Source organism: Acomys russatus, chromosome 21 (assembly GCF_903995435.1).
Source record: "Acomys russatus chromosome 21, mAcoRus1.1, whole genome shotgun sequence".
Classification (NCBI taxonomy): domain Eukaryota; kingdom Metazoa; phylum Chordata; class Mammalia; order Rodentia; family Muridae; genus Acomys; species Acomys russatus.
In genome coordinates this window covers 28,517,510-28,542,917 of record NC_067157.1, presented here as the reverse complement: position 1 = coordinate 28,542,917, position 25,408 = coordinate 28,517,510, and positions in this window count along the sequence as shown.

The window sequence follows — 25,408 nt, the reverse complement described above, 5'->3', positions numbered from 1 at the left end:
ATCAAAGAAATATTCCAGATCTAGCTGATGGACAGGACATTCTCCACCGTTGAGTGGAGAGTGGGGACTGACTTTCACATGAACTCTGGTGCCCCATATTTGACCACGCCCCCTATATGGGGAGGCCTGGCGGCACTCAGAGGAAGGATAGCAGACTACTGAGAAGAGACTTGATACCCTATGATCATATACAGGGGGAAGAGGTCCCCCTCAGTCACAGTCATAGGGGAGGGGAGTAGGGGGAAAGCGGGAGGGAGGGAAGAATGGGAGGATACAAGGATGGGATAACAATTGAGATGTAATATGAATAGATTAATAAAATATTAAAAAAGAAATATTACAGTAAGATAAGGCATGCTATGTTCAAAATGAAGAGTACCAGATGCCAAACTCTTTATGGCCTATTTTAACCTTTAATAGGGAACCAAGTAAGAAAAATAGCCTGTCATGAGCTTTGTTAACATTTAAAAAACATACATGATGGCCTTCGCCTTGGAGATATCAGATAAGGCCTGTATGGGACTAAGACATGGGTAGTCATGGTGAGCTATGATTTCTAAGATGTTTAGTCTTAAGAGAAAGAGGAAAGATCATGATTGAACTAAACACTCAGTTTATGAAAGAGAGTTGTTTGTTTGTTTAAGGTGGGAATCTATGCTTGAACAATGAGGCCAGAAAAATAAAATCAAATGAACTCAAGTTTTCTGCTTGCAATTCAAGACGTTATTCACAGTTATAGAGACTGCAACCATGTGCCTGAAAAGGGAATAAGATGGAAAGTAAGGTGGAGTTAGTAGAATAGACAGGACAATGTCAAGTTTGAGGACAGATCTAGTCTCAAGCTAAAAGTAAACTATACAGCTAGGGACGTAGCTTAAGGGTAGACTGCTTGCCTAGTACGTTAGTGGTCCTGGATTTAATCACCAGCTCAGAAATAAAGACAGAACAACAACAGCAGCAGCATATAATGTGTCTAAATGAAAAAGGCATACAAGACCTGCAATTAATTAAGTCTATCTAAACATTTCTCGAGATTGATTCTTTACTAGATAAACCTACAGGAACTCTTAAAGGTTATCCCTATAAGAGATGATCAGACGATCTTTCCCACCCTAAGGAATCCTAACCGTTGAGTTCACTTTTCAGTAAGCTTGCACTATTTGTTTGCTGTTGCAATAACTTGTGCATGATAAACCTCTTTCCAAGGCTATGAATTTAGAGTACACTTACACTAGAAATCGGTGTGAGACTAACGAATGCTTCTTCAGGACACGTGTTAAGCTACAAAGGCAAGCGAGGAGGATGAGCAAAAACTCAAGGTGTTAATTGGAGGCATAGAGAAGAAGATGCACCCAAGGTCTTCAAAATCTTGGCAAGGCTCTAGTTTTCAGCTAAATAAGATTACTATAGACTGCACATATAGTTTATATTTCTTCTGTGTATTTATGGTACATTCTATGTATTTTTTTTTTAAATCCAATCTAAACAAAACAGAAAGGCTTGCCTATGTTATGTCAATGCAAAGGGACCAAGGGGGTAATGGTAGATACAGAAGATCTGAAAGTATGAGGTTCTAATGGACTGTCTGTCATGGAAGAAAAACTACTAATGGGCCCCTCCAGTGGTGAACTAATTTTGGAAAAAAAAAAAATCACCTTTTCCCAAAAGTCACTGAAAGGGCAAAGAAAAAGACAAGTTCGTGTTTGCTTAATGTCAATGATGTCTCTGGAGTTTCTAGGCAAAGCCAACAAGAACAACGTCATGGGTGAGTACAACATGTGGGGAAGCCACTGTCCAGTTAGGGGTAAACTGTGTATAAGACCATCGTCTGCATTGAGAATACCCAGGCACAACATAGGACCGAAGACTAGGAGGAGGCTACAACTGGAAGCACACCCCAGCTGTAAACTACTAGTGACAGCACCAGTCCATGACATCATGCTGTTTTCTTCAGCAGCTCATGTAACCCAGGGTCCCCAGGAAAGCTAAGTAAGTGACTGTGCCCGTGAGGATGAATACGCATAACTTCCCATCCTTTGCTAGAATGGCTCTTGTACTTTAACACAAATCAAAAATGAACCCAAGGAGAGGGCAAGACAGAACTGCTGCAGGAGAGGTAAGAAGAGCAATGCTCCTCTACATGGCTCTGAAATAAGGATCTACGAAAATCCCACACACAGCTCTGTGCTTCTCTACTTAAAAATACATGCCATCAAAGATGATATCATTTCATCTGTATTCTGTAGTCTTAAGCAAATCATTTCCTTCCTTCAGTGATGCTCTGATTATATAAGTGATCATTCTGAATTATGAAATGTCACAGTGCATAAATGAGCCTTCACACACACACACACACACACACACACACACACACACACACACACACACACACACCCGATAGTGTAGCCAGTATGGACAGAAACAAAGAGGTAGAAGGCATAAGCTATGATGTTCATAGACCACACTAGATTAAATTGCTGATATTTCAGGTTGAAAGTGGTCATACATCAGCTATTTCACAGGGATCTATATAAGAGGTCAAAATTTTCACCCACACATTATTAAAACACAACAAATAAATAATGCAAGCTTACTAAACAGTGAACCCAACAGCCAGGACATTTGACGGTTGGAAACATCACCCAAGCATTATCTGTGATTATAATCCTTTTTTAAAAGCTCCTGTGTAAGTTTATCTACTTAAGAATAGGTTGAGAAATGTTTATAAGCTCGTTGAATCTCAATTATTTTCCACACTATACTCAACTAATCTTCCACCTCCAAGCCTAGTCCTGTAGTCGTCTCTCCACTGGATAAGTTGTTTTCTTCTCATTAATGTTTTCATAATTTGCATTAATCTAAATACATAAGCTTTTTATTGTTTTTTTTTCTGGGAAACATTATTTCTGCAAAATACTCCATTTGCAAAACCAAATTATTCTAATGGCAAATTGGTTTTTCCCCTCCTATAACAACACTTCATAAATTCTAGCCCTTGGTTATTTTTTTTTTGTCATAGTAACAAAATTAAAAAAAAAAAACATTAACCATGTTTTTAAAATGTAGCTGTCAATGCATAAAATGTAAAACTCCTGAGAGGTAAAACAAACACTGTCAGTTTGAGAACAAAACAGCCAACAGGGACAAATCGCAATCCATACGGCAAGAACAGGACCCTGCCTCTACTATTAGCAGTGTCTTTTAAACACAAAGGCGTTAAAGATGGGAAATAGGTCATAAGTGGGAATTTCTACAAGTGAAAACCCCTAAAAGCTCATAAACATACAAAGTACTTTGTTAATAAAGAGAAGTTATAAGAGATCATTTTAACCTCCTAAACTGATATGTTGAAAGATACTGATAAAACTGAAATGGAAAACCATGGGCTGGAGATACAATGGAAAAACCTTTCAGAATAACCTTGCAGCATTCACAGAAGGCACAGTCTGTCAAAGACAAGCCCATGGTTAGGAAGAAAATTAAGCATCGTCACTAAATGGTCACTATGGCAGTCAGAAGAGTCCCCACGGGGCATGACTCAAGGACCGAGGATAATAAAACAAAAGGGGGTGGGTAACTTTAAAAACAAACTTTGAATTAACAAAGAAGTAAGAGAAGAACTAAAAAGCACACGGTGGCATGCTTGCAAGAAGACCAGGGACCCCACAGAAGGGAATGGTAGCACTAGATTATAACGTGTGTGCATGCTGGAATGTCTGCTCTTCACTCCTGGAGACAAGTGCAATTACAGGATGTTTCTGAGTCAAGTATGAAAAGCAAAGCACTGTGAACAAACAAGGGCATGTTGCACAGAGTTAAAGGCCCCGACTGGCCTGTTGAGAAGCCCTCCTTCTGGAGGGAGGAATTATAGACAAAATTAGAGAGAAATCAAAGAGATTATGCCCAGAAACTTCCACAGCTGATGAAAAAGAAATAGTCAAATTGATAAAGTAAACTCAGCCCCAAGTACAAATAAGAAAGCGAAGGAGGAAGAGGAAATGAGAGAGGATGGAGGTGGACAGGAAGGAGGAAAAAGGAGAAGGAAGAGCAAGAACTATTCCTACACACCATATAGGGAGACCACAAAGCGCAAGGAAAACAACCAGGAAAGAGTAGCGTTAAATACCAGGGAACAGGTTGTTGTTCTTTGTTTTTGTTTCGTTGTCTGTTTTTCAAGCAGGGTTTCCCTGTGTGGCCCTAGAACTGTCCTGGAACTCCCTCTGTAGATCAGGCTAGCCTTCAACTCAGAGATCTTGCTGCTTCGGCCTCGTGAGGAGGGTTCACCACGCTGACACTCACTGTTTGTTCTCTAATACTCACTGTAGATAACTTATCTTTCTAGGCTGTGCTTGTCTTGCCAATCATAGCTGAGTAAAGCCTGGGCTCTATAAGACAGAATCAGGGGATACTAACCCCCTAAAAGGTAGGAGCAAAAGCAAATTAGAATAAGTGGGTGGAATTAGCCACAGAATTACACATTGCAACGGCAATACAAACATTTGTACTGGGAAGAGCGAGGGGATCGGTGGGTTTATAACTGGAAATGTGGGCTGGATCCAGTGACAGCAGGTTTAGTAAGAAGTGAAGGGCAGGAGACGTTATAGAGGAAGGAACTCCGAGGGGACTGGATACTGAGTCATGCCATTCCCTTTTACTGTCCCTCAGTTTTTAAATGGATCTCTGAGAGAGAAACATCCAGTTAGGATGCTTAGTTTAAGATGTATTTTTAAAGACACTCACTCAAATACAAATTAATAATATTTTAGTTATATAAGAAGAATATTTAATTTTCAAAGCCCTAAAAGGAAAAAAAATATCCATGAAGAAACCAGCCAATGTGTCGTCACCATATAAAAGGCCAAGTAAAAAGGAAAAAAAAAAGTGGATTGTAGAAATAAATCTATGTATCAGTAATCCTAATTAACCAGAGATTGTACTCCATCAGATTTTCCAAAAGCACAAAATTAAAACATGAATAACATAAAACAAAAGGCAGAAAAGAAGCTAAAGTTTTAGTGTTAACTTTATACAAAATAAACTTGAGAAAGGACATTAGTCAGTTTGAAAGGGGAGTTCCTTGCAGAAGCAACTTGCCATTAATCTGTGAGTAAAATGAATCTATATGCAGCCAGTAAGAGAGGCTCAGAATGCAGAGAGCGAACGTGGACTCTATATTACAAAGTTTGATATTTTCTTCCAGGAGTGTAAATTCCATATCTGCAATAATTAGTAGATGTGAAATAGCTCCCATTCTACGTGGAGGTGTAAATGGAAATTTCTGTAGATGTGCAAGAAGACACGACATCCACTGCACTAAAATCCAATGAAGAAAAATCAAACAAACTAATTCTGTATTATTAGTGTACTATTGGTTGCCTTTCTGCTGTGATAAAACACCCAGACCGGAACTTTCTTAGAGAAGAAAGCGATATAACTGCCTGGTACCATCCCAGCAGTCACCTAGAGATACAGGAATGTGTTTGGTTAATTTACAAGAAATAACATTTTGTGATGAAACAGGTAGGCACCTATGGAATAGAAACACATTCATGTACATTTTAAATTAGGCAGAACAAGTCCCCTAATAATGGTATCTGCAGGCAAGGAGCAGTGCCGGTTCTGTCCAAGGAGGGAGGGTGAGTCATGGGGGGCAGGGGGAGGATCTAGAATAGTATGTTCAGTGTTGGTCTGTTGGGGTTTTTTTTTTTTTCCTTTGAGATAAACAATTTTTTTGTACAGAAAAATATTAAATTAAGTCTGAGTGCTTCTAAATCTGCTTACTTCTGTCCATTTGAAATTTCCCACTGTTGAACATAGATGCTGATAGACTGGAAAACATACAGCCATCCCACTTTGATTAAATGTTACAAGAGGGGTTACGTCTCATCAGACGTGACTTTATATGTCTAGTTCTGTGTCTTTGATATCAGAAAAAAAGCTATGCCCACCACTGGAGGATGTAGCTCAGTGGCAAAGCACTTAACCAGCATGCATGAGGTCCTGGGTTCAGTCCCCGTTAGTGGCAAAACAATTAGTAAAAAAGAAAGCTGCTCTCACTGTATATGTAAGGAGCATCTAGAGGTCACCGCTGACTTTTATTAATTCTATGTCTTTAGACTAGTTGGCTCAATTTTTAAAGGGTAGGTATTATTTTCATAAAAACAAACAACCCAGATCAATTGTTTTCTTGACTCTTTATCTCATTGATTTGGAATACTCTTAGCTTACAAACCTAGTTGGGATCCAAAATAAGTATAAGATTTTTAAAGCTCTAGGGACACATCACGAACCAAAAGTCTACAAACTGTGAAGAGGGGGATCTTTGAAACTGTCTTGTCTCCTGAGTCCTTGCCAACATTTCAAACTCCACTCCCTGTGGGGACCATTTAGCTCACATCCCCACAGGTAGGAAACAGTGATGTAATAAATGAAGAATCAGAGAGAAACATGTAAGTTTTAGTTGATACTTTTGAGCAGAGACAGAGAGACAGAGATAGAGGGGGGAGGGCGGGGGTGTGTGTGTGTTCACAACTGACTTTAAAATGATTTCAGCACCAAATATCCTTTCTCTTTACTTTCCTATTTACTCCAGACAGAAAGCTGGAAATGTGTGTGCTGAGCCCTAGCCACCAATGTCTCCCTGACAAGGTGGGTGTCTACCTGCCTCCTCTTTTGAACCTCTGTTATGCCGTGATTGTCTTAAGTAGCCAAAATGCTACTGTCTTGGTGTCTCAAACTGCCATTAACTGGAATGCCTGCCTCTGATTTGATCAGGGTCCATCATGGCTGCATTACCTTCCGGGTACACAGCGCAGCCAAGACAGGGAGATGGGCTGAGCTCGGTCTATTCCCACAACTCCTCCAACCTGACAAGGCAATCTGAAAGCCACAGCTAGCAGGAGAAATTGCATTGGTTTTTGGTTGTTGTTGTTTGTTTTGCTTTGTTTTTTACATTATATTTTATTTTTTTAAACCACTTGCTAATACCAGGCCTAATAAGGACTTTTAAAAAGTTACTTGCGTACTTAAGGTTCTCAGGCAGGACATGGAGTATTTTTAGTGCCTCTTACACTCAAATCAATTGTTTGCATAATCATTCTCTCTGAAGGAACCGTGGTGAGATCCGTTCTTCCTGAGTTTGCCTTCCAAAGCCTGCTATTAATGTTTCAGATTGTATAATGGAACAGACTGTCCGTGGCAGGCGATTAGAACTGCTTTCCACAGACTTAGAAGTTACAGATTGATTTTGACATGTTAAAGCTGGCTGACATTTCAACTAAGGGTTCTATCTACTTGGGAAAGCTTCTCAAGTGACCCCTTCCTGGGCAACTCAACCTAACTGCAGTAGTCAGGATGAGTTCAACCAGCATGGCGCTATAGTTTACCTGAGCTCTCTGCATCCTGTATGCAGAAAGGAAGATAGTAAATACACCTCATGTATGTATGTATGTATGTGTGTGTGAGTGTATGTATGTATGTATGTATGTGTATATATATTGCATGTGGGCATATATGTATGTTTTATGTCAATGTATGTGTGTATGTATGTATGTGTATGCATGTTTGTATGTATATGTGTGTATATGTGTGTACATATATGTGTGTATGTGTATAGGTATTTGTGTAGGTATGTATGTGTGTATATATGTGTATAAAGTATGGATGTATGTATGTACATATGTATATATATGTTTATGTGTGTGTAGGTCTGTATGTTTGTATGTATACTGAGTATCTGCTACTTTCAAAGTAGTTAGATGTATGACAGTTACACAAGAGCGGAACAGGATCCTAGCTTCGGCCAGCTCTGTGGCCTTGGGAAAGGCATTCCACTATTTCTCCGCAGTCCCCACAGCAGGGACACTAAATGCTTACATGACCTCTGAAGCTTTATCCTCATGCCAGTTTCTGTTCTGTGAATCACTACAGGGTCTTGAGACTGTCGTGAGAAAGCAGAAACCTCCCAGCTGCCGTCCCCTCTTCACCTGTGTAGTCAGCTCTATTCCGAAAAGAGAGCTTCCAGCATCTCAGGCCTCTTGGATGCCGGACTCCAATCTCCACTGCTTTGCCTGTACCTTTTGACATCTTAACAAATGCAAATTGGATGCCAAAAAAGTAAAGTAAATTAGCAAGGGGACTGTCAGCTAGGCATGGGGAGGGGAGGAGAATCCTTGGCCAAAAAATGTCCTCCCACACAGGAAAAAGCTGGTAATTAGAAGTTAGAGGAATCCCCCCCCACCCCCCCGCTGCTTCAGAGCAGCCTGTGTGGAGGCGGGCACCCCTGCCATTACCCAAGCCTCTGCCAGAGTAGAAGTGGAGTGAGGAGAGGAGAAGGCTTCCTCATCCTTGATGACTGACTACTTTCAGGATGCCTTCCAGTTCCCGGTAGGCCGCATCCTGCTGGCAGAAGTCAATATTCCCTTCTGTGGGAGCCGAGAGGACTTGGGTGTGACAGTTGTGAGACGCTGACTCCTACCAGCCCTTGAACAAGGCTCCTGCTTGTGTATCTGTCCCTGTGGCCATCTCCAGCTCTTAGTGTCAAGGCCAGGGTCTGTTGTTGGGGTGCGGGTATCCGAATCTCTTAGGCTGTTAGTAGACTTCTGGGAAATGGACAAACATCCACCTGCAGCCCTAGTGATGGTTATGAGAACACAGGTTCAAGAACAGTTCACTGAACCACTGATTATAAAGAGGGTTCGGCATGGCTCCTATTTCCCATCAGGCAAGAATCTCATGGATAAAGCATGCATGCAGATGTTAGTGCAACCTCGAGTTTGCTATTTATTTATTTATTTATTTTGAGGTAGGATCTCAAATAACCCAGGATGGCTTTGCTATCTAAGGCAAAGGTGACCTTCAATGTCCACCCACCGAGTGCTGGGATTATAGGTGTGTGGTACTGGGGATGGAGCACTGGACTTCATACATGCCAGACAAGCTAGCTAGGCAAGCTTTACCAAGCAAGGACATCCCCAGGCTCTCAAGTATGATTTTTAAAAATATATTCACACATTTGGACAAAGTGAAGCATGTTCTCTGCACCAAAACCCACACAGCTCTTTGAAGAAGTCATAATAAAATAAATAAATAAATAAAAAAGTTAGGGTTTAAACTAGAGATGATTTTAGTCATCTCCTCAGTGTTTTAAAAAAAATGCCATAAACTGTTTCCCTACTTTACATGACAAGTCTGAAAAATTACCCACCTGACAAAGGAACTCCCGAGGCCTTGTTCTGACAGCAACACTGTCTAAACACTGTGTGTACACAGACAATGACAAAGCACGGACTTCTGAGGCCATGTGGTCTGAGGCCGTGCCATCTGCTGAATGTGATCCCTGGGTCCTTCTGTGCAGGTGCACTGGCACCGGAGGCCCAAAGATGGTACAAAACACCACCTGCCCACAGCACACTGCTTCTGTGCATACCTGGTTCCTTCCAACCTACAAGCCATGGCATCATTCTTTCCACTGCTGAAACGTTATTTAATCTCAATTCCACGGACACTAGGCACACACCTTTAAAAATAGCACTCCATGGCTGAAATCGATTTTTCTCCCCTTTGGATGTTTCTCTCTCAGATATTATTGTTATTTTTTTTTTTAACTGAGTGACAATAATAGGGAATGGCATGACTCAGTATCCAAGCCCTTCGGAGTTCCTTCCTCTACAACCTTTCCTGCCCTTCACTTCCTACTAAACCTGATGTCACTGGATCCAGCCCACATTTCCAGTTATGAATCTACTGAGCCCCCGGCTCTTCCCAGTACAAATGTTTGTATTGTCGGTGCCATGTGTAATTCTGCTGCTAATTCCACCCACTTAATTCTAATTCTCTTTGGATGATATCCTCTGCTTCTGTCTTACAAAGTCCAAGCTTTACTCAACTATGGTTGATTATAGAACACCAAGGGTAGATACTAAACTGAAGGAGAAGTCAAAAGCACAGAGCTTGGTGAGACCAGGGTTTGTGTATGTGAGTAGTGTTGGAAAATAGACTGTGCGGTAGTGTCAGCGGCGTGAGTGGACTGAGGCACCGTGGGATGATGAGATCAGCGAAGGGTAGGTGGGTGTTGTGTCTATGATGCCAAGATGATGGAGTTCCATCTCTAAGATGGGCAGGTGTGAGTCAGTTTAGAAAAGAAAAATGGGTCAGAAGAAATGACCGATACAACGGAGGGAACCAGGCACGGTGTGGTTTGAGTTGCTAAGGTGAGCTGGGATATTATTGATGGTGAGATCGAAAGGTGAACAGGACAGAGGTGAGGAAGAAAAGCTGTTCTCAGGTTCACTAGAAACCATCAGAGGATACTAAAGAGTAAATCTAGCCTGACAAGACAAGAGATAGGTAGGATGGGTACCAAGGGACAAAAGAGACAGGCTAACTGGCTACTGTACTAACCTCGGCCTATGTGAAGCCGTGGCACCTGAGATGAATAACGACTGAAGTCACAGATTGATGCTTAAAACTATAGGGATTATTTTCTTTTAAAGAGGGAAATAGTGAGGACACGGTTGAAAATGGCTCTTGGGTATCTTATTAAAGTGTATGTTTAGATACTGGTTGTGTTCAGCACTTACGATGCGGGCTGGACACTGTTTTCTAAGTCATGTGCACCACCTCATGTATGTAACTCATGCTGCCTAATTTAATCTTCACAACAGCCCAGGAAGGTCAGTTTCCCTTTGCCTGATAGGGAAAATGAAGCAAAGAGAGTGGGTGGCTCACGGGGCTACCGTGAGTGGCGAAGGACCATCCTGACACTAAAATGCTACACCATCCTCCGGGAAGAAGGAGCCCTGAAGATGGTGGTGAGTTTGTTTATGTGCACTGAGCTCTCTAACGGGCTGGAGACAACCCTGGCACTAAGTGGAGCATCTGAGCTGGAGATGTGTTTCAGAGGATGTTGTGGCTCTAGGTGACTGCTGCAGCCCCTGAGTGGAGAACACTCTAGGATAATAACTTCAGCCTTGAAGACTAAAGTCTCAGCCAGCTGGACTCAGATTGCCTTGTATTTTGAGAGAACACAGGGCATAACTCTTTTTGATAATGGGATACAGCGGAAGAGAGGATCCCATCTGAGAAGATGGTGGTATTCATGGCTTCAGGAAGGGCGCTTAGCTTATGGCTCAGAATAAAACCAGAATGCATAGAATGGACCTATCAGATGTCTATAACCAGTTACTTTCTGAAGTATTTCATCCTTCCCTAGCTTCGTGTGTGTGTGTGTGTGTGTGTGTGTGTGTGTGTGTGTGTGTGTGTATGTGTGTGTGTATGCATTTTTATGCAGGTGTGGGTAGACACATGTGCAGCCCAAAAATCAACATTGGGAGTTACTCCTCGGGAGCTGCCAACCTTGCTCTTATGAGACAGTCTCCCAGAAGCCCCTGGAGTTCTCCTGCTAAACTAGGGTGGCCAGCCCAGGAGCTCCAGGAATCTGCCTGTCTCCGTCTCTCAGCAGCTCTGGGATGACAAGAGCACACCCACCGGCATGCCTGGGTTTTGTTTGTTTGTTTGTTTGTTTGTTTTTCTCTCTTCTATATTTTTTTAACTGTGGGCTTGGACGATCAAGCCCAGGTCTTCAGTTTGCAGGACAAGTACTTTCCCAGCTCAGTTCCCTCCCTGGCCCAGTATGCAAGGTTCTTCAGAGCCTCCCCACAGAGCCCAGTGTTTCTGCTAGGCAGGAGCAGTGGCTATGACCCCAGGAAGACCCAAGGCTACTCTGCAGGCTGGCAGTTGGGCAGGAAGGGAAACTAGGACCAACCCAGTTTTCCATCTCCAAGCAGTGACAGCCTGCAGCATGCACTCATCCTTCATCTGGGAAATTTTGCTCCCAGAGGGCACCAGGCTGAGTCTGAAGACTTAAGACAACTAGAGACGGGGGCATACTGTTGATGTGTAGGAGGGAAATCTCAGAACCACAGCAAGGCACCTCATGATGCAGAGGCCTTACTGGGACCAAACTATCAATAGCGCAGTGGCTCAGAAACCATTAATGAAGGTAAGCTGACAGAGACCACGGCAGGGGACAAAAGGTCAGGGTGGCCTTGGGAGATCAGAGCAGGCTCAGGGTAGAGCAGACTCTACAAGAAGCAATTTTCCAGGCTAATGAGTGGACACCTGGTTTGAGTGTCCATGTGCTCCTTACTGGGCAGTGTTTCTTATAGTCCGAATCTATTCTTGGAGTTTATTAAATATAAATACCGCTGTATGCAATGTATTCCCCTACTTGCTACAGAAGGAAACTCTCTGTAAAAAGGACAGAGTTTGCCCCTTAAAGGATATCATGAACAGCAATGCTTGCCAAACCTTTTCACCTACTTCATTATTTAGACTCCAGGGGTCCTAGGAAATATGCCGTGTGGTTGTGCTTTATAAATTCAGAAATGTCTTTTTGAGATTAAGTGGCTTTTTTTCCCACCAGACAACACAGTGACTCTGAACCCACATCACTCTCACACTTCTGTTCTTTGCAGAGGAGCATCCTACATAAGGCATGTCACAGCACTGTGATACAGGAAAAGGCAGTGGCCATTTGACTACAGTGTGACACATTTAAGTTGTCTGAATGTGCAGAAGGCTTGGATGAAGTTGAACAGGTTGAAGGGGACAATGCCATTGGATATCTCCAGAATCCAAACCATAGAGATAATAAACAAAAGCATGTGACTAGCAGTCCTGTCTGTCAGGCCTTAGGTAATCCTCACTTAACCAGACTATTCCTGAAACAGAAACACACATCTAGCCATTTTTGTACTTAATGAACATGTAAGCAAAAATAGCTTTTATTAGTAAATTTTGGGTGTCAAGAGAGCAGTTTAACATGGCTCAGTTTTCTTAATTATATGTGTGTGTGAATGTGCGTGTTTGTGTGCACTTGTGTGTGCGTATGTATGAAAGCAACAAGATAACTTTGAGTGTCATTCCTCAAGTACTACTGTCTGTCTGTCTGTCTGTCTATCTGTGTATGTATGTATGTATGTATGTATCTATCTATCTATCTATCTACCTATCATTTATTTATTTTTGAGGCAGTGTACCTTGTTGCTTTGAAACACAACAGCTATGTTGACTAGCCAGTGAGCTCCTGGGAGCCTCCTGTCTCTGCCTCCCCAGCACTGCAATTACACACATGAAAAAAAAAAAAAAGTCCAGCTGTATAAATACATGAAAGCAACACTTTTTGAAATGAGTGGCCCTAAGTCCCTGGCATCCTTATAAGTATACTAACAGATAAGTATACACATATGCTAGGACTTGCTGTGACACTGGACATTCATCTCATAAAGTGCACTCATGGAATCTTGAACCAAGCCCTTAACTTACCTGGAAATTTCACTGCAGCAGTTTGAAATTACTGAAAAAAAAAATGAAGTTCCAATTGTTTCTCAGAACTCTGGGAAAGTTTCTAACTGAATGAATCTCTCAGACTCAGTTGTTGTTTTAACAGGTAGCCAGTGAATTTCTGCATTTAAAAGTAATAGTGTCTCAAAATTATAAAGTGTTCTATCATTTTTCTTTCTGTTAGCCATTTTAGGGGAGGGTTATTATACTCTGGAATTCATCTTAACTCTGTAAATCATCTTCAGGTTTATAACACCCTTTACTTTCAAATTGTTTCTTAAAATGTGGCGGTGATACAATGGTGGCTTGAGGGAAGGTGCTCCAGAGGGTCCAGTGAGCAAAAGCTTGAAGAGTCTGTATAGACAGAACCTGGGAAACAACCTTGAGTTTCCACAACACTTACAGGAAGTGCTGCTTCATGAGGACCAGGTGGAGATCATGTATAAAGTACTTAGCAATGTATGAAGTCGACACATTAACAAATGTCAGCCATCTTTCCTTACTGAGAGACACAACTTTAGTCTTAAAATAAAACTTACTATACACAGCCCGTCATATTGGAAAGTTGCCTCTCATAGTGGCCGTTAGTGCACGGCATGTCTGGCTTGCTGAGCTGTAGTATGTGTCTCCTGCTCCTGTTTCTCTGTATGTTGTAGCTAGCTGCTTCTTCTCAGCTAATGCAATGATCAGTGTGAAGTGTTTATCACTAATGCATTGGTGGTGACTCAGCATCATTAATCCCAACACGTGCCTTCACAGCATTTGCCATGACATGGACAAAGTCCACACTTGGGACTCTGGTCATGTGTTACAGGGGAACATGCCCTGGGCTGAAATTCAGGAGAGTCCTCATCTGCATCTGCCTCACTTACATATTGCTATGTGACTGAGTATGAATTCTAAATCTTTGTTTCCTCTTGTAAAATACAGAGGACTGTATTACAAGTGCCTCAGATCTATGTGAATCCAAGGGAACCAACATATTTAAAGATGGTAGCACTAGGACTATTATGGCATAGGCTGTACCTTTATTTCTGTTTATTTTGTATTTTATTTAAGTTATTCTTTATCTTTTATTTGTGAAATTATTACTCCAGAAATTTAAAAAAATTTTTCCTCTGAGTCTGTTTGCCTTCTTCCTTAATTATTGTGGGTGCTTAAATGATGTGTGTAGCTATCATAAATTACATGGCATTTCAAGCACATACTCTATAGTGGTTTATGTAATTCCCATAAATTGGGGTAAACTCATATTTCTGTAAGACTTTCTTAAAGTTTTCCATTTTCATTCCCTGTAATTTCAGTATTTACAACTGAATGATTCAAGAATCGTTTGAATCATAGGATTACAAATACATATTATAAGTGTGGAAGTTTGTAGTCATTGTTTCTAGTTAGGAGACTAAGAGAGCATGATTATCAAACTATGGCCCTAATCAAAGGAATTAATGATTTCATCAGAAAAAGAAAAAAGGGCATATGAATGTAAATCATGAAATACTATGCACGTGTGAAAACATGCATGAGCAATAAATAATGTGCACCGTTCATTAGAAACAAAATCTCAAATAAGCAATGAACTCTTATACCCAAGGACAGGCCTCATGGCCTTTAACTAAAGGCACCAATAGCATTATGCTGTGTGACTCATTCTGAGCCTATCAGATTTAGAAAATACTTATGTAGTTAGTACCCTGAACTTGTAGTTAAAACACATCGCCTTTTCAACTGACTTTTTCCTTAGGAGGGAGATTTCAGGGCCTTTATTTAAATACAAATAATAGAAGTCCTCTGCTCTCCAGAGACAACACTAGCTCCTTTCACGTTTTCCAGGTTCCTGATTGTACTAAGTAACTACTGTATGGCTGTGACCAAAATAAATGATGAAATAATCTAGGGCGGGAGTATTTTTTGACTCACAGTTTCAGAGGATTCAAGAACCATTGCCACCTGGTCCCAGGAACATGACAGGACATTATGATGTCAGCAGAAGCAGATGACAGAAGACAGCTGTCCACTCCATGGCAAACCAGGAAGTGAAGAACAAGACAGGAAGTGGCCAGGGAATCCCAGGCGGATATCCCCAAATGATCCAATTCTAGCTAAGCATCACCTCCTTGCTTCCACAGCCTTCCGAGGTAGAGCCACCGGCTACAGGATAAGCATTTAGGGCATGAGCCTAGAGAGCATGTTTTATGTTCAATCTGTGGCATGTGTCAGATCTATCAAATGGCCTAAGCCCTCGACTGTTTCACTTGGGGTTTTGTTATTGTCTGTTTTTGTTTGTTGGGGGGGTGGAGGTTGTTCTGTTTTGTTTTGCTGTTTTTAGATTATTGACCAAGGCCGAAAGGATTATAATGCCCAGAGGATCCTACTAGTTCTTAATTCAACAAAAAGCAATAAAGTCTAACCTGTTATCTCTCTCTTTCGGAAGTAGTAAGTTCTGTTTTATATATATATATATATATATATATATATATATATATATATATATATATATATATATATATATATAAAGACACACAATCTGAAAACTTTCACCTGGGAAAGGGAGACTCTGAGAATCAGAAACTTATCTATAAATTTACAATTCCATAAGGCATCTACACATCCATTCCTGCGTGCCTTCCTACCCCCAAAAGCAAACAGAATTCCAAAATCTTCCCAAGGGAACCCACCCCCACCCCATGCCTCACTTCCAGAACATGACAGAGCGCCAAGCTGCTCTAGTCAGAAAGCAGAAATGTAACACTCCCAAGCACAGCTACCAGAGGGTTTCATGGCTGATGACCTTTAGAAAGAGCACCATAGTGGAGCCACGTCACCCACCTTTCTGGTCTAGAAATCTTCTACATATTGGATCCCTGTGGGCTCCTCTAACACCTGCGGATGCGTGGGGATCGTGTGGCCAAGTAAATGATCAAACTGAAAAGACAGACAATGGGTTTTCAGGAACTTCATTCAGACATAAGCATCTGCTCCAAGGGGACTATGTGATTTTTTTTTAAAGCCTATAATCTTTTTATATTATTTTCTTATAAGCCCAGCAAGCTGGCAGACAGGTGCAAGCAGCAACTCATTATTCTTTCTCTGACGTGTCCTGGTGTCTAGCTCCACCATCTTGGTGTAAAAAGGGATTTTATAGGTCACCCCACCCCCTTGGAACAGTTAACTGAGCCATCTTCTATTCTCTCCAAAAGCACTGAAGGACGTTGGTGACTGAGCAAATTCCACCATCGCCCAAGTTCCTCAGTGTTAGCCAGGGTCTCTAGGCACGGCTGGCTGGCAATGAAGCCTTCAAAGGCCCTGGCTTGCAGAAGCTCCTGGTGACAAACAGGCAATACTGCCTCTGAGCAGATTAAAGATAAGATGAATAAAATGAAAACATGTTTACTAATTAGAAAATTTGCTTTCTTGAAAGGGTTTCCAAAGTCACGTCTATTGATATAATTTTGTTTGGTTTATAAGTATGTTTTTGCTTAGAATGAAAAAAAATAACTTAATGCTGATACCACACATTACCCTCAAGCACACACAAACAGTCATTCTTAAAGGCCTATGGTTCTTACTGCAGCGGGCATCGATATTTGGATGGCATAGGATAAGCATGGAGGCCTATTTTCCACTCTTCTAAGGAAAAACAGAGAATGAAACTGAAGTGATTGGAAGACTTCTTGATGTTTATGACTGATCTCAAAGGTTCCTAATTCCCATGTGCAAATCTCTGTGGCTGACAATAACACAGTTGCCTTTAGTGACTCTACCATTACCTTATAAAAAGTACACCTTTAGGGCAATTATCTCTCACTATGGCTACAGCAGCTTGGACCACAGCAGCTTTTAGTCCCACTCCAAGCCTATTATACAGCAATTTCTTTTGCCAGAGAGGACCTCCAAGCACGCAGGTGTTGCCTAGTGGCCCCATCCCCTCCCTCTACCGATAGCCATGACGCTAGTCCCTGATTTAGAAGTCATTTATCTTTCACGTGAAGGGCTGTGTCTCTCTATGAATTCAAAGTCCGTAAATCTTTTTCAATACCACAGATACCTTTTTTCTTTTTCAAAAGAAATGTCAGTTGTCTTATTCTAACTTAATTCATGCCCAGATACACAGACACAGGAGAATTAAAGAACAGAAAATTCTAGACACTTCATGTTTAAATGTGTTTTTATAAATGCAAAAACTGTCTTCCGAATAACATGGCTTCAGAAAACTGGGATTTTTTTTTTCTTCTCCTCAACAGAGGATAATGTCTCAACTGCCTATTTTGCATTTCAAAGCATACCCAAAAGCCCAATGGTAGACCCCCCCCAAAACTCACCTGAAAATCCTTCCTGTTTTACTTATAGTGATGTGGGAAACTGTACAGTGTTGTATGTTAGCTGATGCTCAGACTCTTAGACCAGGTTTGTGAAAGGGAAAATGAAACAAGGGGTCCCCAGTTACAAGGCGATATATCTCCTGGTACTTTAAACAGAATGGGGTGTTGTAATTATTATTTTTTTCCTTTAGACAGTGAGCTTTTCCTTAAGGGCCCCATCTTTGGGGCTGTAGGTGGAGGAGGAGGGCTGGAGGTGGAGTGAGTGCTCAGTCGTGTTGACAGTCCTTTGGGCATAGTGACCTGCCAAACCGACTTCACAGTACCCACTCTCCAGCACAGGTTACCCGGCACAAATTCACATTTAAAATGTTCCTTGCAAGGAACTCTGGGTGCCAAAATAAGGCATCTGTTTCATTTACCCAATTTATATAAGAAATGGTCTCATAAATTCCCAGCAATAAACTATGTCTGGAAAGCACATAAACTCAGACACATTAGCAACAGAATAAACACTGTAGAGGGGCAGTAAGAGTGTTAGGAGCCAGGGACCCAGCTGCAAGATGGTGTCTTCTCCATAGAACAGGGGCGCTGCATCCATGAGATTGGAACAGTATGGCCACCTAAACAAGGCCTGAACAGTGACACCAGTTGACATGCCAATGCGGATGGGAGGAATATCAAAAGCTCCACACCAGAGGAAGAACCACAGGCAACTAATGATTGTCAAGAAAAGGAAAATCAGTCTTCCCCAGGGATGACTCACTCTCCCGGGGTGACCCACCCTCCCCAAATGGTTATCCGATCCCAAATGGTCAGCTCTGAAAACGCACTAAATGGGCTCAGCAGGCTGCCTTTGTATATTGTATATATATATAGTTTCATGTGTATGTAGACATGTAACAATAATAATTAAAGGTAAAGAGAGAAAAGATTGATTTAAAAAAAAAAAAGGTTCTAAAAAGCCACCATCTGGTTGATTTTGCGTGTCTGGGGCCCTGACATGAGGCTGGTTGTTACTCAGCTCTGGATCCCAGTGTCCCATAAGTAGCCCCGGACTCTTTTGCCTCCTACAGAAAAGGCTCAGTATCTCCTGGCTAACCCGTTGAGAGTGTTTATTAAACAAGTTTCCCTAATGCACAGGCAGGAAGCATGGTGTTAAAAAACAGGTCTCTCTCTCTCTCTCTCTCTCTCTCTCTCTCTCTCATACACACACACACACACACACACATACACACACACACACACACACACATCAGTGCTCTGTTCTCACACACTTTCTTCCACATGTTTATACAACATCTGTGAGTGGTCTTCAGGGGTTTTAACAAGTAGACAAGATTCTGTGGTAGAAATAAATGCAAGCTGAACTACCAGAAGAAAAACAAACCAAACAGGAAACTAGTACTTTCAAGCTTTTGAAGAGACCAAAAAAAAAAAAAAAGAAAGAAAGAAAGAAACAAATATTCCACCAGAAAAATTATAGGACAGTTAAATGTCCATGGCCCAACTCACTGAAATCTAACCTGATCCTCACTTCAAGGTTATCCTTGATTTTAGTGAGGGCACACATGGACTAATGTATCTAGGAATTGTGGGGTTCCTTTCTGAATAAAAAAAATATGATGTAAATTTTTAGCTGTTTCAAAAATTAATGTTCCTTTTCATTAATTAAAACAGCAGGTGGGAGAATATTATATAGCCTTTAGAGAGTTGTGCTTTTAAAAACTCTCATAATGTAAAAAAAAAATCTTTCTAATGTGAAAAATGCTTATAATTTATTTCAAAAAAGTACTCACAAAGATAAATTTACTTCTTATAAAAGCTGATTCAAGCCCATTTATATGTAGAGAAAGTACTTAAGGGTTTCTTTTCTCATGTTGTCTGAGTAAATTATTCCCTTGGATTTCTTTTTGGTACTTTTTAGAGTTATCAAAAAATTACAAGGAGAAAAATAATCTTCTGTATTTGCAGTGTAGACAGTACTCATCACCTCCTGATATTCATTTCACTCATGTCTGTGCTAAGCTAAATTAAAAAAAAAAAAAAAACTGGAAAACAAGGAGCACCGAATTGCATCACACCACATCACTGAGCAGAGTTTTCAAAGAGATGTAGGAAGCGGGTTCTGGGCCCAAAGCTGAACCAGAGCTCTTTGAGTGATATCCTCTCCTGTGACAAGACATCCGGGTGTTCACATGCAGTTTGGCCAAGATGGGTTCAAGAATGCTTCAAAACCCCACAGTGAGGCCAGGAAAGGAACTGGCCTGTCCACTGTTGCCGGCGCTCCTGAGAAGCTGGCTTCTACTGGTGCCAGCTCTCCTCTCGTTTTGCCAACATCTTTGGGCTTGTTGCCTCACAGACCTCTGTTCTCGGCCAGGTAGAATGACACTGCTGACTTCTGAGCAATCACAAAGAGGAACATTTCTCAACCTTCCGTGTTCCTCCTCTGAACTGCCTAACGTTCTTGGCTGACAGGACCTGCATCTTGAAAAGACGCCACCTTCTCTGTAGCTGCAGATACCTAAAGAACCCTGCTAATGAAATTTAATCTGACAAATTCAATAACCCCGAGGGCAATGGCTGAGGGCCACAAGGAGTCATGTGCACAATGGTGTGTGACACCAGCTTTGAGAGGGACACAATTCCCCTGGTGGGTGACTCATCTCCTCATCCAGTCCCTAGGTGGGCAGGGTAGGGGTCTGGGAAAACCTGGTCATAAAAGTATGACTTAGTTTTCACAGGACCCCTGGGCCCCAGCCAAGGACCATACATGTAGTAAACTTTGAACCCCTACCCAGATCTATCCAATGAACAGGGCATTCTCCACAGTTGAGTGGAGAGTGGGGACTGACTTTCACACGAACTCTGGTGCCCCATATTTGACCACATCCCCTAGATGAGGAGACCTGGTGGCACTCAGAGGAAGGATAGCAGGCTACCAAGAAGAGACTTGATACCCTATGAGCATATACAGGGGGAGGAGGTCCCCCTCAGTCACAGTCATAGGGGAGGGGAGTAAGGGGAAAATGGGAGGGAGGGAGAAATGGGAGGATACAAGGGATGGGATAATAATTGAGATGTAATATGAATAAATTAATAAAATATATTTTTTTAAAGTATGACTTAATGATGATATCAAAACTGATTCTAGGTCCATCTGCCTTACTCTTTCCTCAATAAGACACAGGGAGAAGTTGAGAGAGGTATGGGATGGGGACCACCACTTGTCCCAAAAATCAATCACTCATTTCAATGCTAGAACAGTGAAGTGAGCTCTACGTAGTAACCTTGCTAATGATATAATTAAAGGCAATCATTCATAAATTAGATCCAGGAGCAGAGAACCAGCCACATTAAGACACACACTGTAACCCTTTATTTACATAACCTTTTATAGCCCCGCCCCATCCGCCCCTCCAAAGAGGTAGCTATGGAGCCAAGCAGGAGCTCGGGGAGGTGAAGCCATTTGGCTCTTTGGTGATCACACTGAAAAAATAATCATCCCTGATGATTTTCAGATTATTTCTGGCAATGGACTCTTATTTCAAACAAAGATCTTGAGTAATAGGTAACTACATCAGTAAAAGAGTGGACTCTGTATTTTTAAAACTATCTTTGAAGAGGTGCCAGCTCAGCAACGCAGCCAGGTGGCTGTGAATTCTGGAAGAGGAAAGAGGAGACTGGGTTCCCATTCAGAGACAGTCAGGAAAATTGGCTAAGTAGCCTTTCCATACTAAGCTGCAATTGGCCACCTCTCAAATCTTATTACATAACAGTGGAGCTCCAAGATGAAACCCAAAAAAGCCTGCCAGCTCCTTACACCTGAAGACTTTAAAATGATAACTCTCTTAGCACCAACTTTATTTGTGGGTCTCAATCAGGGCAGGGGGGGGTGTCTATTGTCTCCCATTTGTCAGGTATAATACCAAGTCTTTGTGATTGTCTGGCATAGGGCAGGCAACTCAAGGACTATCACTAGATGTTGCCACAGAAGCTAGCACTTGTATTCTCAAGACCACTGAAATCGCAGAGAGTTGGTCATCTCAGGCACAATAGCTGACCGATGGCTATCTAACACCTCACTTTAGCAATAGGTATATGTTTCTGAGAGGAAGTCAACTTCCACAGACACATAAGTCCTTTCTCTTCTGGAGGGGAGCTCTGTTCCCTACCTCAAAGTTCATCTTTGGGGGTGATTAACAGAAAGGGACAGAATTCAGGGGTGAAAGCAATATTTTGGAGAGGTTGGGTTCAAAGGATAGAAAGATTGCAGGTGCAGCACGCCACGCGGTGTCTACTGCTGCTTGACGCACTTTTCTGATGTGGGTCTTTCATAGCTGGTGGACACTTGTGCTGGAACTATCAAGACCACTGGTCAGCCTCCCTTCCTACTAGTCAAGTAAGAAAAGAAAAATGAGCTGGCCGCGGTGGTTCATGCCTGCAACCCAAGCACTCTTCGGGGCAGAGGCAGGTGGATCTCTGTGAGTTGGAGGCCAGCCTGGGCTACAAAGTGAGTCCAGAACAGCCAAGGCTACATAGAGAAACCTCGTTCCAAAAGAAAGGAAAAGAAAGAAAGAAAAAGAAAAATGTTAGTGGTTCTATTGAAGACTAATTGATCAATAGGAGACCCAGAGCAGTTAACTTCCGCAGAGTCAAGATCCAAAAGAGCTTTTGACACACTCTCCCTCCCTCCTTCCTCCCTGCTGCCCCCCGTGTGTGTGTGTGTGTGTGTGTGTGTGTGTGTGTGTGTGCGTGCATGTGCGCACATTCACACATGAAAGTTTGTGTGGAGGCTACAGGTTGACATTGGATATCTTCCACCTTTTTGAGGCAATCTCTCACTGAACCTGGAGCTCATAGAATCAGCAAGGCTAGCTGGCCAATAAGCTCCAGGAATCCAGCCCAGAGCCCAGGGAACGAACACATACAGCCGAGCTCAGTGTTTACAGGGATCCAAACTCAGATATCAAGTTTGCAACAGCAGACTTTACCAACTGTGCCATCTCCCCAGCCTCACTTAATGCTTTTAAATCATAACTTCAGAGAGCGCTAGAAACATAGTAAGCCCTGTTAAGTGATTTGATAAACTTCACTGTTTAAATTAGGTTAACTTATAAATTTCAATGTTATAATTTTTGAAAAATTAAAAGACTGTATTAAACTAGAGAGCAAATGTAAAATAAGTGTGGTTAATCACCTCTAATGGTGTGCACACATGGCTGATTTTCAATTAATGTACATTAGTTTTATGTACTTCTGGCGGCTCTTCACTGTGTCTCTTCTTGCAGGTAAATGAGAATAAGAACGTGATGTCCTCTTAGGGCCCCGTCATTTCATAGAGTAGACAAAGCAGAGCTCCCAAGTGGAGATGCCAAGTCTAAGCTTCAACAACAAATTCCATTTGAACAAGCTCAAATGTATTCATAATACGTTTTCTGTTAGCTATGCAAGCTTATCTCCTTGAAATCATATACTCTCCTGACAGTGCCCCACCCCCCAAATCAATAGTCTACTTAGAAATGCTAAATACACTATTGGTCTAAAACCCACGTGTTACCAAAACAATACATGAGACGCTAATATTCAAATGGTTCAGAAAGTATAGCCCCACTACACTGGAAAGAAGCGATGGAGCTGACAGTGGGAATGAATTAGTAATGAGTGTGGCCTCAAGGACATAAGAGCAGGAGAACTGACCCGGGTGAGCTAGCTGGGGCAATGCTAGAGAGCTTGCCCTGGTGGTGCCAGCACAGGCGAATTTCTCCTTTTGTAAAGTCCAGGAACACTACCCACAGCATGATGCTGCCCACATTTAGGGTGAATCTTCATTCCCCAGGAACTTTCTCACGGGCCTAGGGGTTTGTTTGCAAGGTGACTTTTGGTTGGTTGGTTGGTTGGTTGGTTGGTTTTTGAGACAGGGTTTCTCCCTGGCTGTCCTGGAGCAAAGTGAAGTTTTGATACTATCAAGATTAGACAGTGCATGCACTTTATATCAATGCATGCCAATTCTTCTTTTAAAAAGCCTTATGCTGGTCTTAGGACCAAGATTCAGATGTCACCACTGCCTTCACAGGACTCCACATGGATCCTTGTCATCCTAGCCCACCAAGCATCACACAGTCATGCCTGAACCCCAGGGGCTCTGTACGGGTCTCTGAATGCTGACCTAAGGTAATCTTTCTTAGCATTCTGTATGGTTTCAGTCCCTCCATTTTGAAAGGTCATTAACTGCAGTTCAAATGTCACAATTTTTTTCTATACTTAATTCAGGCCTGTCACCCACTTTACTGAGGGACCATGATTAGGAGGAGAAAGGACTGGACTGGCCACGTGTTTCTACACTTAACTTGGGACATGGCCTTCGGAAAAGTTAATGGCAGCCCCAGACTTAAGCTTTTATAATCTGCCCAGCTCTCATAGTCCCAACCCCGCCCCCATGAAGGCACACTCTTTACAACACACAGCAAAATTTTCAATTCAGCCTCTCTGGGCTTCTTCAGGCTGGCAGGAAAGAAAGCTGCAGGCAGACACAGGCTTCTCACGGCTTGGATGCTTCTAGGACTAGTACCAACTGTGAGAGTGAAGACTAGAGGAGTTTCCGGTCATCAGATGAAGATGCCAGCTTTGCTCCTCAGGAGAAGACCTGTGGTTCCCTTCTGCAACACTGATCAGTTGCACTGGCCTCCAAGAGCTTCAACATTGTCAGCCAACTGCCCTCTCATGCTGTGTCCTCGGGGACTCTGCACTCTCTGTCCCACAGTCTGATTTGGGATATTCCTCCCCAATATAGTCTAACAATTTCTTCCTCACTTCATTCAGGTCTCTGTTGCATGTCAGACCTCAAAATGGTCTCCGTGCGCTATTACCAGTGCAATGCATCTGTCCCTAGAACCCTGCTTTATCCCTCCCTATTATCATATTAAATATATATATGTGCTGTCTCCTCCAGCTAGAATAAAAGGGTCATAGAGAACTCTGCTTCCCGTAACATTCCCAGGGCTTAGGAGAATAGATTGTGAGCACTCAGAATAAACAAGCTAAAGGAATGAATGAGAGGAGAGGCCCTCTGACAGAAATGGGCAACCCATCAGGGTCGAACCTAAGTTATAAGAGCATATGAAGAGCAGGGTGACAGGGGAAGGGAGTAAGGGGAAAATGGGAGGGAGGGAGGGAGGAATGGGAGGATACAAGGGATGGGATAACCATTGAGATGTAATATGAATAAATTAATAAAATAAAATTTTAAAAAGTTTATAACAAGCAAAAAAAAAAAAAAAAAAAAAAAAAAAGAGCACGGCGGTGGGGAGCCTTTGAGCGCTTCAGGGAGCTGCTAGGCTTGTGGGCTGTGGGTAGCATGAGGCTCCTGGCCTGCAGAGCATGCCAGATGCTGACTCTCCTATCAAACAAGCAGACCAGCCTCTGGCAGCTGCAGCAGGAGAGCAGGGTGTCCCCCGGGTAATATCCACAGACCTGAGGATCTGGACGCAGGTGGCATCGTCACGTGGAGATGAATGGCTGCCGTGTGTGGCCCTTTTCACCCGTCTTCCGTCTTCTGTGAGATGCCGTTTAAGATCACTTAACTGGTTTCCAAATTGCAGCAGCTGTGAGTTAAGGCCCGCATTCTGTTTCCCACTCCTCCTTTGTAAACTTAAGACTCACGGAGTCTTGCATAGCCTCTTGTTTCCTGTCTCAGTCTTGCTGAAGACACAGCCTCAGCTGATGGTCCTTGAGACCCTGAGTTC